This window comes from Choloepus didactylus, chromosome 1 (assembly GCF_015220235.1).
Source record: "Choloepus didactylus isolate mChoDid1 chromosome 1, mChoDid1.pri, whole genome shotgun sequence".
Classification (NCBI taxonomy): domain Eukaryota; kingdom Metazoa; phylum Chordata; class Mammalia; order Pilosa; family Megalonychidae; genus Choloepus; species Choloepus didactylus.
The window spans coordinates 90,281,514-90,295,313 of record NC_051307.1 but is presented as its reverse complement, the minus strand read 5'-3'; the positions used below and the strand labels follow the sequence as shown (position 1 = coordinate 90,295,313).

The 13,800-nt window shown below is 41.6% G+C and overlaps 1 protein-coding gene across 2 annotated transcripts in view; it reads left to right on the top strand.

The window, feature by feature from the left end:
• Positions 1-13,800, top strand: part of ADCY5 (adenylate cyclase 5) — a 152,605-nt gene that overhangs the window by 76,906 nt on the left and 61,899 nt on the right. The gene's annotated exons all lie outside the window — the stretch shown is intronic.

Genomic DNA, 13,800 nt, shown 5'->3' with positions numbered 1-13,800 from the left:
GGTAACATACAATATCTCTCTTTTTGTGCCTGGCTTATTTTGCTCGGCATTATGTCTTTTTTTTTTTTTTTTTTTTTTTTTATCTTCATTTTATTGAGATATATTCATATACCACGCAGTCATACAAAACAAATCGTACTTTCGATTGTTCACAGTACCATTACACAGTTGTACATTCATCACCTAAATCAATCCCTGACACCTTCATTAGCACACACACAAGAATAACAAGAATAATAATTAGAGTGAAAAAGAGGAATTGAAGTAAAAAAGAACACTGGGTACCTTTGTCTGTTTGTTTCCTTCCCCTATTTTTCTACTCATCCATCCATAAACTAGACAAAGTGGAGTGTGGTCCTTATGGCTTTCCCAATCCCCTTGTCACCCCTCATAAGCTACATTTTTATACAACTGTCTTCGAGATTCATGGGTTCTGGATTGTAGTTTGATAGTTTCAGGTATCCACATGGTAGCTTTTTGACCAGGAGATTGTCATGACTAAATGAGAGATTTTCAATGTGGATGAAACAGATTTAGAAGAAGATGCCTTCTAGGACTTTCATAGCTAGAGAGGAGAAGTCGATGCCTGGCTTCAAAGCTTCAGCAGACAGGCTGACTCTTGTTGGGAACAAATGCAGCTGGTGACTTTAAGTTGAAGCTAATGCTCATTTACCATTCTGAAACTCCTGGGGCCCTTATGAATTTGCTAAATCCACTCTGCCTGTGCTCTGTTAATGGAACAACAAAGCTTGGATGACAGCACGTATGTTTACAACATGGTTTACTGAATATTTTAAGTCTACTGTTGAGACCTGCTCAGAAAAAGACTCCTTTCAAAATATCACTGCTCATTGAGAATGCATCTGGTCACCCAAGATCTCTGATGGAGATGTGCAGTGAAATGAATATTATTTTCCTGCCTGCTAACACAATATCCATTCTGCAGCCCATGGACCGAGGAGCAATTTCAACGTTCAAGCCTAATTAAAGAAATATGTTTTGTAAGGCAGTCAGTTGAAAACCTTCTGGAAAGGATTCACCATTCTAGATGACATTAAGAACATTCGTTATTCGTGGGAGGAGGTCAAAATAACAATTACAGGAATTTGGAAGAAGCTGGTTTCACATTTCATGGATGACTTTCAGGGAAGACTTCAGTGAAGGAAGTAACTGCATATGTAGTGGAAATAGCAAGAGAACTAGAATTAGAAGTGGAGCCTGAAGATGTGACTGAGTTGTTGCAATCTCATGATAAATTTTGAATGGATGAGGACTTGCTTCTTATAGATGAGCGAAGTGGTTTCTTGAGACGAAATCTACTCCTGGTGAAGATGTTGTGAACCTTGCTGAAATCACAACAAAGGATTAGAATATTACATAAACTTAGTTGATAAAGCAGTGTCAGGGTTTGAGAGGATTGACTCCAATTTTTAAAGAAGTTCTGTGGTAACATGCAGCATCACGTGCCACAGAGAAATCTTTTGTGAAAGGAAGAATCAATTGATGCAGCAAACTTCATTTTTGTCTTATTTTTAAAAATTGCTACAGCCACCCAACCTTCAGCAACCAGCACCCTCATCAGTCAGCAGCCGTTGACATTGAGGCAAGAGCCTCCACCAGCAAAAAACGAGATAGATAGATGGATTGATAGGTAGATGGATAGAGAAGAAGCAAATGTGGCAAAATGTTAAAATTGGTGGATCTGGGCATCTAGGGGGAGAGGGATAGGGGTATGTTGGAGTTCTTTGTATGGGTTTATTTTATTTTGGTAGCTGTCCTGTATGTTTTAAAATATTTCAAAATAAAAAGTTAAAAAAACAGAGTCTAAAGAGACTTTAAAATATAAATAAAAAGTAAATAAGCTCCCTAGCAGCAATAGTTTGGTCACTGAAAACCAAATAGCAGTCTTTATTCTCTGTAAAGGAAAAAACTTAAAGAAGTGTCATTATGATAAAAAAAAAAAGGTTAAAATATGCAATATTTTTAAGAAGCCATTAAGCACCCAATTGAGCATTGTGCAGTATTCAAGGAACTGTGCAGATATGCCTTCTAAGTCTATAATTTAAGATTCTTTTTCCTTGATTGATTTTATTTTATATCTTAATGGGATTGTACTGAGGTCTCTTGAGCTTCCCATAATCGCCATGTAGGAGAAATGAAATCCATCACACAGAAAAGAAACTCTTGTCAGCTCCTTTTATTTTGGGCTGTTTTGTTGTTAGTCTTGTGCGTTTGTGAACAGAAAAAGAGCTAGATTAGGAAGCTGTGTGCCTGAGGGTGGGGCCCTGGGGACAGGTCTGCAGGCAGGACGGACACCCCCACCCCCCTTTCCTAACACTCAGAGTAGCAGGGAGCTGCTCATCAGCCCCCCGCCCCCATGGCAGGTGGGCGGATTTGGAAAATCAGATTCCAGCTCTTTGGCTTCCGCTTTGTTGAGGTGATTTCAAACTTTGATGTAAAGAGAAAATGCCATGGTGTGTCTTCCCTCCTTGACGTGGGTGAGTGGAGGATCTGGAAGAGGACGTAGGGTGGATTGGGAAGTGGGTGATCCCTTGGTGTGGGGAGCCCAGCTAGAGGGGAGAGGGATTGTCAGAATTGGGGAGGGCACGTGTGGTTTGAAAAGGCTCCTTGGTAGGGTTGTCAGATAAAATACGGGCCGCCGCCCAGTTAAATCTGAATTTCAGCTACACAACAAATGATTTTTTTGTGTAAGTATGCCCCAAATATTGCATGAGACATACTTATACTAAAAAATTACTCATTGTTCATCCGAAATTCAAATTTAAGTGAGTGTTCTGGCTTTTTTTTTTAACCCCTAAATCTGACTTTCTAGGGTATTCTGATCCCTCACCCCTACACACACACACACACAAAACAATGAACCACATTGATTTTAGGATAAAGGGCCAAGCTGAGTATAACAGCAGCCATGCAAAATAGCAGATTGTGCAAGGACCTCCTGTCTTTCCCAGCCCTAGCCCCCAACCCGCTCATTCCTCATTCCTCTTTGCCTTGAGCCTTTTCTAGGATTGGCGAGCAGCAAACATATTGCAGCAGGCCCACGAGCCCCTTGAAAACTCAGAGAGAAGAGGCAGAAGTGATTGCAGTGTTTAAGCCAGCTGCTTGGACTTGTTTGTCTTCAGCTCAGGAGACGCTAGGCACAAACTGGGCAGTGTAGCTTCACACGCGTGCCCCAAACCAAAGCTGCAGCCTGCAGGCAGCGGGAGATTGGGTTTCAGAAGTGCGGGGGTGGGGGTGGGGGTTAGAAATGCAGGTGGGCGTTGTAAATATTCATAGACCTCTCCCCTGCGTTTTGACTTTGAAGATAGAATACCAAAGCTTCCCCCTCCTGTAGTAGGTTTCTCCCCGTGAGTTCCTAGAACCACCAGCTCCTGACCATCTGGACTGGAACCACTTGTAGATCCTGTGGCTCTTCCCTGGGCTGAGGATCGCTGTGTTATCAGGACTCCCCTTTACTCTACTTGGTGAAATATGGGTGTGTCACCCCCCCCCCCCACACACACACCTTTTTCTCTGTCTCAGGGAAAACCGGCAAACCCTTAATTAGGTCCTGTTCACCTGCTGTTGCGTAGTCTCAGCATTGAATGATACCCGTTACTAACTAATTAAGTCCTTTACATCAGGGTTTATCCTTTTACGGTATCTGCCTCGGTGGGGGCGTAGGAAAGGGCTGGATAATCAATCATTGTATTTAGTGGAGGAGAGAGCTGTTCAGCATTTAGACACCCAATCCTTGTACCCGAGAGCATTCCCAGGAGGCTGTCAGCAGAATTCCATTGGATTTTACTGATGCTGTCCCTCGATTCATAACCTTAGCCTTTGCACAGGGACCTTAGCGTCTATTAACACTCGGGGCACAGATCTCTGCTTTTTTGGCCAGTGGTCTGTGAGTCTGAGCATTTGTGCATGTATGTGGGTGTGTGTGTGTGAGAGAGAGAGAGATTGGCTTGTTAATCTCTTACCTTTTCACTCTCAGGTCTGATTTGTTGAAATGCACCCCCCCCCCCAAACAGCTTTGCTCGAGACCCTGCTCTCAAACCCAGCACCCTCTTCCTGCCCACCTGGTTTAGTGTTTAGTGAATGAGAGGGATGAGGATTGAGGCGTATTTAAGGCTAGCGAAGCCCTTTGGACTCCTATTGGGTTACGGTGCATAGTCTTACCTGGATTTGCGCTTTTACCATTGGCCTTCAGGCTGCAGGAGGAGTCCAATTACAGCTGGAGAGGCCCAAAGGATTAGCAGAGACGGGGCAGCCAGCGGCTAGTTGGTAATTACCTTCCAGGTCTTGTCTCAAAAGAGACGCTGGCCCCAGAAAGAGGAAAGGCTTCCCTTTACCTGTCGGGCCAGCCCTGCACATTCTCTCTCCTAGTCCTTCCTGGGTCTTCCTCTTGTTCCTTTTATTAAGGTATATTTTGCATGCAGTAAAATTCACCCTGTTTAGTGTACGGTGCTCGGGCATATATAATCTCCAGCACAATCGAGATGGAACAACAGTCCAAAAGATGCTCTCCTGCTGATCCTTTGTAGTCAGCTCTCCCCGTCCCCTTCCCCCTGGCAACTGCTGATCTGTTTCCTGTCCCTACAGGTTTGCCTTTTCCAGAATGCCATATAAATGGAGCCATACAGTGTATAGCCTTTTGCATCTGGCTTCTTTCACTTAGCACAGTGCATCTGAGATTCATTCACATCGGTGTGTATATTGCTAGTTTGTTCCTTTTTTTTTTTCAGCTGAGTCGTATTCCATCATGTGGCTGTACCACCAGTTGAAGGCCTTTTGGGTTGTTTTCAGTTTTGGGTGATTATGAGTAAAACTGCTATTAACATTCACATACAGGTTTTTGTGTGAAAATAATTTTTTTCATTGCATTTCATTTTAATACGTGGCAGTGAGGTTAGTGGGTAATATAGCAAGTATACATTTTACTTTATAAGAAGTTGCCAGACTGTTTTCCAAGGTTGCTGTACCATTTTTTGTTCCTACCAGCAAGAGGGTTCTGGTTGCTCCACATTCTCACTAGTGCTAGTTATTTCCAGTGCTTTTTCTTTTCTTTTTTAATTTGAATTTAATTTAAGCCATTTTAATAGGTATATAGCAGTATCTCTCTCCTTTTGAATTTACGTTTCCCTGATGCCTGATGATATTGAGCATCTTTCTATGTGCTTATTTGTCATTACATTTTTTTTTTTAATAGAGCATCTGTTCAAGTGGTTTGCCCTTTTGAAATTTGGGTCATTTGTTTTTCTTATTGCTGAGTTTTGAGAGTTCTTTATGTATCCTGGGTATAAGTCTTTTATCAGACAGTTACATGATCTGAAAATAATTCTTCCCATTCTGTGTCTTGGCTTTTCATTATCTTAAAAGTGTCTTTTGAAAAGCAGATTGTTCTTAATTTTAATGAAATCCAATTTATTAATTTCTTTCTTTTGTGAATCATGCTTTTGGTGTTGTTGCTAAGAAATCTTTGCCTAACTCAAAGTACTGTGTTTTCCTCTGAAAGTTTTGTGGTTTTAGGCTTTGCATTTAGGCCTATTTTACCATTTTGAGTTCATTTTTATATATTTTGTGAAACTCATTTTTATCATATGGCTATCCAATTGTTCTACCACTGTTTATTGAAAATGACTATCCTTTCTGCATTTAATTGCCTTTATACATTTGTCAAACATCAAGCTGTGATAAATGATTTGCAAATATTTTCTCCCATCCTGTGAGCTGTCTCTTCACTTTCTCAGTGGTGTCCTTTGAAGCACAAAAGTTTTCAGTTTTGAAGTTCAGTTTATCTTCTTTCTTTTGTCATTTGTGCTTTTGATGTTGTATTAAGAAACCATTGCCTAATCCAAAATCATGAGGATGTACTCTTGTGTTTTCTTCTAAGATTTTTATGGCGTTAGCCTTTACATTTAGGTCTTGGATCCATTTTAAGTTAATTTTCATATATGGTGTGAAGTGGGGAGAGGGTCCAACTTCATTCCCAGCACCATTTATAGAAAATACTATTCCTTTCCCCCATTGAATCGTCTTGGTACTCTCGTCAAAAACCAACTGACCGTAAATATAAGAGTTTATTTCTGGATTCTCAATTCTTTTCCATTGATCTATATTTCTATCCTTATACCAGTACTACACTGTTTCAATTCTCAAAATCAGGTTTTGTAAAGGTTCCAATTTGGTTCTTCTTTTTCAAAATTGTTTTGGCTATTCTAGTCCCTTTGTCTTTTTGTGTAACTATTAGACTCAGCTTATCAATTTCTGCAAAAAAGAAAATGCTCGTTGGATTTTGATTGTAACTGTCCTGCATCCATAAATCGATTTGGGGGAGAACTGATCTCTGAACAATATTGAGTTTTCCAATGCATGAGATGGTATACCTCTACATTTGTTTAAGTTTTTTTTATTTCTTTCCTCAGTGCTTTGTAGTTTTCAGTGAACAGGGCTTGCACATATTTTGATAGATTTGTACTTATATTTACAGTTGTGAAAGGTACTTTTTAAAATTTTCACTTCTAATTGTTTGTTGCTAGTAAATAGAAATACAATTGCTTTTTGTATTTTGAGCTTGCAGCCCATAACTTTGCTAAACTCATGTACTAGTGTTGGTAGCTTTTTTGTAGATTCTTTGGGATTTTTTACATAGACAGTATCATCTGCAGAGAGAGACAGTTTTATTCCTTCCTTCCCAATCTGTCCGCCTTTAATTTCTTTCTCTTGTCCTATTGCATTCATTGTCTTAAGACCTTCAGTACAATATTGAATAGGAGTGGTGAGTGGGGACAGACAACCATTCAGTCTTTTACCGTTAAGTATGATGTTAGCTGAAGACTTTTTGTATATGCCATTGAATCTGATTAAGGAACTTCAGTTCCATTCCTAATTTTCTGAGATTTTTTTCATTCATGAATAGATGTTGAATTTTGTCATGCTTTTCGAGTGTCTATTGAAATGACTTTTTTTTTTCTTTTTCAGTCTATTAATATAGTGAATTACATTGATTGATTTGATTGATTTTTTTTCATTCATGACTTTATTTTATTACTCATTTACCCATACACTGGATTAAGGGAGTGTCAGCCACAAGATTTTTATAATCACATGCTCATATAATAAAAAGCTATATGGTTATACAATCATTATCAAATATCAAGTCTACTGGATTACAGTTCAACAGTTTCAAGTATTTCCTTCTGGCTATTCTGATACACTAGAAACTAAAAAGAAATATCTATATAATGATTCAGAGTCATAATCATTTGTCAAATCCTAGTTTCTCAGTTACACCTTCTCCCTCTCACTTGATCATTCTCTCAGTCTTCAGGGATATCTGGGCAATGACCATTTTAGGTTCTTCGTGCTGGAAAGGGGTGCCAACCTAACAGAGGATTGGAACCGGTTGATATTCTTGGAGGGACTGGTACTTCTGGGTTTCAGGGCTTATTTGGCATAGGAACAATCTAGAGGCCTTAAGTTTTTTAAAAAATTAACTTACTAAGTAATACATTTATAGAGTCTTAGATAGAACACAGGGTATTCTTTAGGGTTTTCAGGAATTCTGTTGGTTGGGGCTTGGCATACTGTGGCAGTTTGCAATATCTGGTTGAAGCTTGCATAAGAGTAGCCTCCAGAATGACTTCTCGACTCTATTTGAAATCTTTTAGCCACTGAAACTTTATTTTGTTTCATTTTTTCCCCCTTTTGGTCAGGAAGTCATTCTCAATCCCATGATGCCGGGGCCAGGCTCATTCCTGGCAGTCATGTCCCACATTGCCAAGGAGACTTACACCCCTGGGAGTCATGTCCTATGTAGGGGGGAAGGTAGTGAGTTTATTTGCAGAGTTGGCTGAGAGAGAGAGGCCACATATGAGCAACAAGAGAGGTTCTCTGGGGGTGACTCTTAGGCATAATTATAAAGAAGGCCTAGCTTCGCCATTGCAGAAATACATGTTATAAGGGCAAGTCTCAAGATAGAGGGCTTGGCTTATTGCATTGGGAGTCCCTAGTGCTTGAGAGAATATCAGGAATTCCCCAGTTGGGGAAGTTTAATAATTCCACAATTTTTTTTCTCCAGTCCCTCAAGGGGACTTTGCAAATACTTTTCTATTTTCTGCCCCAAATACTCATGAATGTATCAGGGTATTACATTAACCTGTATAGAGTAGCAAGATCTCATTCTCTATTCTAGGCTCCATGTAGTTAGGTTGTTTAAATACACTGACCAGACAGGTTAAATTAGATAGTGTGCTAAAGAAAATTTAAATTTTGGACAAAATAAACTTGCTTCCTTCGATCTTACACAGAAGTTGGAATTTTAAAATACAGACAATATCATCTTTTACCCTATATTCTGATTTACCCTAGTCCTAACCAGATCCACTTCATTCATATCTCTAATTGAAGTTAATTTTAACAGTTGTGTATGGAGTGAGGCTGACTTTCAGAACTGCAGAACTCTAACTCTGAGTCTCAGGTATCTCACAGATACCCAAGTTCCAGAGAACTACCAGGCTGTACACAAAGAGCTCAGCATCTCAGAATTTAGAAATAACAAAACTCAGGAATAAATGTGACTGCTGTAAGAGCTTTCAATCTAGGAACCTTTACAGTGAGCTTTATTGAACACTCTGTACTCCTTGATCGTTGATTGCCCAATCCCTGCTCACTTTCTATGTCCTGATAGCCTATGCTCTTGAATTCAGTTCTCAAAGTTTGCTTATTATAGTTACTTTGTATTAGTGAGACCATACAATATTTGTCCTTTCGCTTCTGGCTTATTTCACTCAACATAATGTCCTCAAGGTTCATCCACCTAGTTGCATGCCTCACGGCTTCACTCCTTTTAGTAGCCACACAGTATTCTGTAGTATGCATATACCACACTTCGTCCTTCTGTTCATCAGTTAATGTACTCTTAGGCCACCTCCATACATTGGCAATTGTGAATAATGCCGCCATAAAACGTGCAAATACCTATTCGTGTCCCTGCTTTCAGTTCTTCTGAGCATATACCTAATAACGGGGTTGGAGGATCATTTGGCAACCCTATACTTAACCTCCTGTGGAACCACCTCACTGCCCTCCAGAGGGGCTGCACCGTTCTACTTCCCTACTCACAGTGAATAGATATATCTCTGTCTCCACAACTTCTCCAGCACTTGTTATCTTTCTGTTTATTTTTTAAACGTTTTATTCACATACCATATAATCCATACTAAGTGTACAATCAGTGACTACTGGTAATCACATAGTTATGCATTTACCACCACAGTCTATATGTGAACATTTCTGTTTCTCCTGCAAAGAAAGAAGAAGAGAAAAGGAAAAAAAAAAGAGAGAAACAGCAACAAAAACCCTGGACCCTCCCTTATATCCCCCTCTCATTAGCTTTGGTATATTGCCTTTGTTTCACTTAATGAAGGAGTATTACATTCTTGCTGTTGACTATAGACCCTAGTTTGCAGTAATTGTATTTTTTCCATATACCATCCCATTTTTTACACCTTGCAATGGTGACATTCATTGTTCTCCCTCATGTAAAAACTTTCTTATATTTGTACATTTAATCACCATTATTGTCCACTCTAGGTTTTGCTAAGTTATACAGTCCCAGTTTTTATCCTCTAGCTTTCCTTCTGGCGCATATATGCCCCTAGCCTTCCCCTTTCAACCATACTTGTATTCAGCTTTGTTCGTTATACTTACAGTATTGTGCTACCATCACACAGTTTTGTGCTATCCATTTCTGAATCTTTATAATTTTGTCAAACATTCTGTTCTCCTTCAGCATCAAATGCCCAATCTCACCCTCTTTCTATCTCCTGATAACTTGTGTTCTCAACTTTAACTCTCAGAGTTTGCTCATTATAGTTAGTTCATATCAGTGATACCATACAGAATTTGTCTTTTTGTTTCTGGCTTATTTTGTGCAACATAATGTCCTCAAGGTGCATCCACGTTATTGCGTGCCTCATGACTTTATTATGTTGTACAGCTGTATAATCCATCGTATGTTTATACCACAGTTTGTTTGTCCGCTCTTCTGTTGATGGACATTTGGGCCGTTTCCATCTCTTGGCAATTGTGAATAATGCTGCTTTCAACATCAATTGCAAATGTCTGTTCGTGTCCCTGCTTTCGCTTCTTCCGAGTATATCCCTAGTAATGGGATTGCTGGGTCATAAGGCAGTTCTATGCTTAAGTTCCTGAGGAAACATCAAACTGCCTTCCAGAGTGGCCGCACCATTCTACATTCCCAGCAATAGTGAATAAGTGTGCCTTCTTCTCCACATCCTCTCCAGCACTTGTAGTTCGCTGGGTTTTTTGTTTGTTTGTTTGTTTGTTCGATGACCTTTCTGGTAGGTGTGAGATGGTATCTCACTGTGGTTTGGATTTGCATTTCCATAATAGCCAGTGCAGTTGAGCATCTTTTCATATGCTTTTGAACCATTTTATTTCATCTTTGGAAAAGTGTCTATCCATGTCTTCTGCCCATTTTTCAATTGAGTTGTTTGTTGTTTTGTTGTTGAGTTGTAGGATCTCTTTATATATTCTGGATATTAAACCCTCAACATTGACTGATTTTTGAAATTGAACCAGCCTTCCATTCCTGACATAAAACCCACGTGGTCATATTGTAATATCATGGTGCATCATCCTGTCTGAGGCTAGCTTCTCATCTTCTTACCAGTTCCTCCTGCCTCACTCAAAATTTTATCTTCTGGTACCTTCCTCCCTCCTTTCAAACAGGTCTCCTCTAATTTGAACATCCGTCAAAATTCCCTGTAGTCTATACCCCAGCCTCACTTCCTCATCTCTTTCTCTCTCCTTACCCCTCTCTCATGGTCCCCAGTGGCTTCCCAGAGGCCTGTTCTCAGAGCCTTTCTCCACAGTCACTGCACAGATTAATACTGCAGCCTGTGGTCTCTTTCTTCCTCGAGTTTCTCCGTCTAGGTCTCTGGGCTCTTTCTCTGGAGTCAGTTCTGCCCTGCCCAGCCCCAGCCTCCTGTAAGCCTTTGTTATCTCATTCTTTGGGCTTCTGTGGTAGCTCCTGACTCCCTGTAATTTGCCCCCTGATAAATATTCCCCCAGCTGTGTGCTCATCCTGCTACTCTTTGGTTCAACAGTCCTTGGTGGTTGCTGTTGTACAAGAATCGTGCCTGGCCTTCTCAGCCTTTGATCTGGCTCCAGCCTGCCTTTCCAGCTATAAGTTCTTTCTGTGCACTTGAGAAGCAGAAAGCCTCGGATATTTATTTGAGGACCTGTTCTGTTTGCTAATGCTGCTGTTATGCAAAATACCAAAAATGGACTGTCTTTTGTAAAGGGGATTTGTTCGGGTACAAATTTAAAGTTCCAAGGCCATAAAAGCGTCCAAACTAAGGCATCAACAAGAGGATACCTTCACTGAAGAATGGCCGATGGCGTCCAGAAAACCTCTGTTAACTGGGAAGGCACATGGCTGGCGTCTGCTGGTCCCGGGTTGTGTTCCAGCTCCTCTCTCTCAGCTCCTGTGCGTTCTTACTTTTTTCTTCCATGGCATTTCTCTCTAAGTGTCTGGGAGTCCTCTCTTAGCTTCTCTGAGGCAAACTCTGGGCTTTATCTCTTATTAGCATCTCCAAATATCCATCTGTCTGCTTCTCCAAGCCTCAGAGTCTGTGTTGACTCTTAGCTTCTTCTGGGGGCAAACTCTGGACCACATATCCTAGCTTCTCTCTCCAAACTGTCTCTCTCAGCTTCTCCTTTTAAAGGACTCCAGTGAACTAATCAAGACCCACCCTGAATGGGCAGGGTCCACACCTCCATGGAAATAATTCAACCAGAGGTTCCACCTAATCAACAGACTAATCAGTCTGCTGCTGCAAGATTGCATTAAGGAATATGGCTTTTCTGGGGGACATAATATATCCAAACAACACAGACCCAGAGTGCTCTGGGGACACAGGCCTCCCAATGGCTAAACCTCCTTGGATGCTCTCTCCAGGGATGTCGTTTCGCATGCCTACCTGCCTCTCCAGACAACTCCTAACTCAGAGGCCAGCACACCCTGCTGAAAGGTCTCCTCATCATGCCAGCACTACCTCCCACCCCCACCCCAAGGTCTCTAACCCTTGCCTGGTATAAACCAATTAACTACTTCACATTGCTGGTTCTCCTTCTGTCTTCATGTCTTACCTCCTCTACTGGATTGTAAATTTCTGTGGAGCAGGGTCTTCTTTCCTAGTTATAAATATGCTGGGTTTTTCTATGCCAAATATTTACAGTTTCTAAATACTACAAAATGGTAATAGGACTCTGGGGTGGATGGGGTTGGGTGGGAGGCTGTAGGAGTTTTGAGTCATCAGGAGGAGCTGGCCAGGTTGGTGGAACTGGTAATTTGAGCTTGCCCTTTCCCTGAAGGCACATCCAGGAAGCACCTGTGAGTTAATCTGACATATGATGGGGGCTCAGAGCACCCTTTGGCCAGGAAACTGGAATTCTTTGTGTGGCCAAGGAGAGAATGCGATTTTAAAATGGGAAGAGAAAGAACGTCTCTTTCTATTCATTGAGTGGAGCAGGCATGGTGGAGGTGGAAGAAGGAACAAGGAAAAGATGGGACCACGTCCAGCATGGGCTCCACACGGCCTCTGGGCCTAGATGCTGGAGGGGACCCGGGTCAAAGGTCAGGGTCTGCAGAAAGCTGGGCTGGGAAGAGGCTTTGGTAGCATGAATACGAGTCAGGGACAGAGCTTGTAGGTTCCAGAGACAAAGAGGTTCCTAGAAGAAGGGTGTAGGAGCCCTCTGCCGGGTCACAGCTGGTGGGTAAATGGACAAGTGCCTTCCTCGTGCCGAGGGCTCGGGACCAGCACAGGGCTGGAGGGCCAGAGCAGCCTCCGTGGAAGGGTCCAGGGCTGACCCACCCTGTGTTCCCTTTCTGCAGCTGGGACTAAGAATTCAGGGTTTTTTGTTTGTTTGTTTGTTTGTTTTTTAATTTTTTTTTTTTGTCTTATCAAGCTCAGAAGACAATTGTTTTACTGAGTAATTTTAAAATTTCCATGAACGTATACCAACTTTTCTATTAGATAGCATCTTTTCTTTTTTTAATGCAATTTCATTGAGATATATTCACACAACCATACCATCCATAAAACCAGTGACTCACAGTATCATTGCATAGTTGTGCATTCATTCCTCACCACCATCAATTTTAGAATGCTTTCATTACTCCAAAATAAAAAATAAAAATAGGAAAGAAAACCCCAAACATCCCATCCTGGAATTCGGTCTGCGGAGGGAGTGATTGCCATGCAGGTCAAGCCCCTGCGGCCTGGATGCCCAAGCACCTTTGCTTGGCTGCTGCCCTGAGTGGCCCTGAGGAGGGGGCAGGAGCAGAGTCAGACACCCCGGGAGCTGTGCGTGGCATCCTCTAAGCACCCGGTCTCTAGAATCTGAAATGTGCTGTGTAAATTTAGCTTTTGGGGGGTTGTATTGTGTTATGTGGTGTTTTCCCTTAGTTTTTCAGTAAATATTCCTTTCAAAAGAATTCCAGCCTTGTCTCTGCTCGCTTGCAGTGGCCGTGGTATTTTTCCACACATAAAGGATCAGGGTGGAGGCCGGGCAGGGGGGAATGCTCTCCAGCTGGTGTGGGGGTGCTGTTGGGGGCCTTGGTGCTGGCACAGAGAAAGAATGGAAACCTTGGAAGAAAGGAGATGAGACCAGCCCTGGGCCCTGATCCCTACTGGCCAGGACCTTCTCCTTTCGTTCTCAGTAGCGTTCAGCACCCATCTATCTGACGGGTGGCCAGCGAGTACTTGG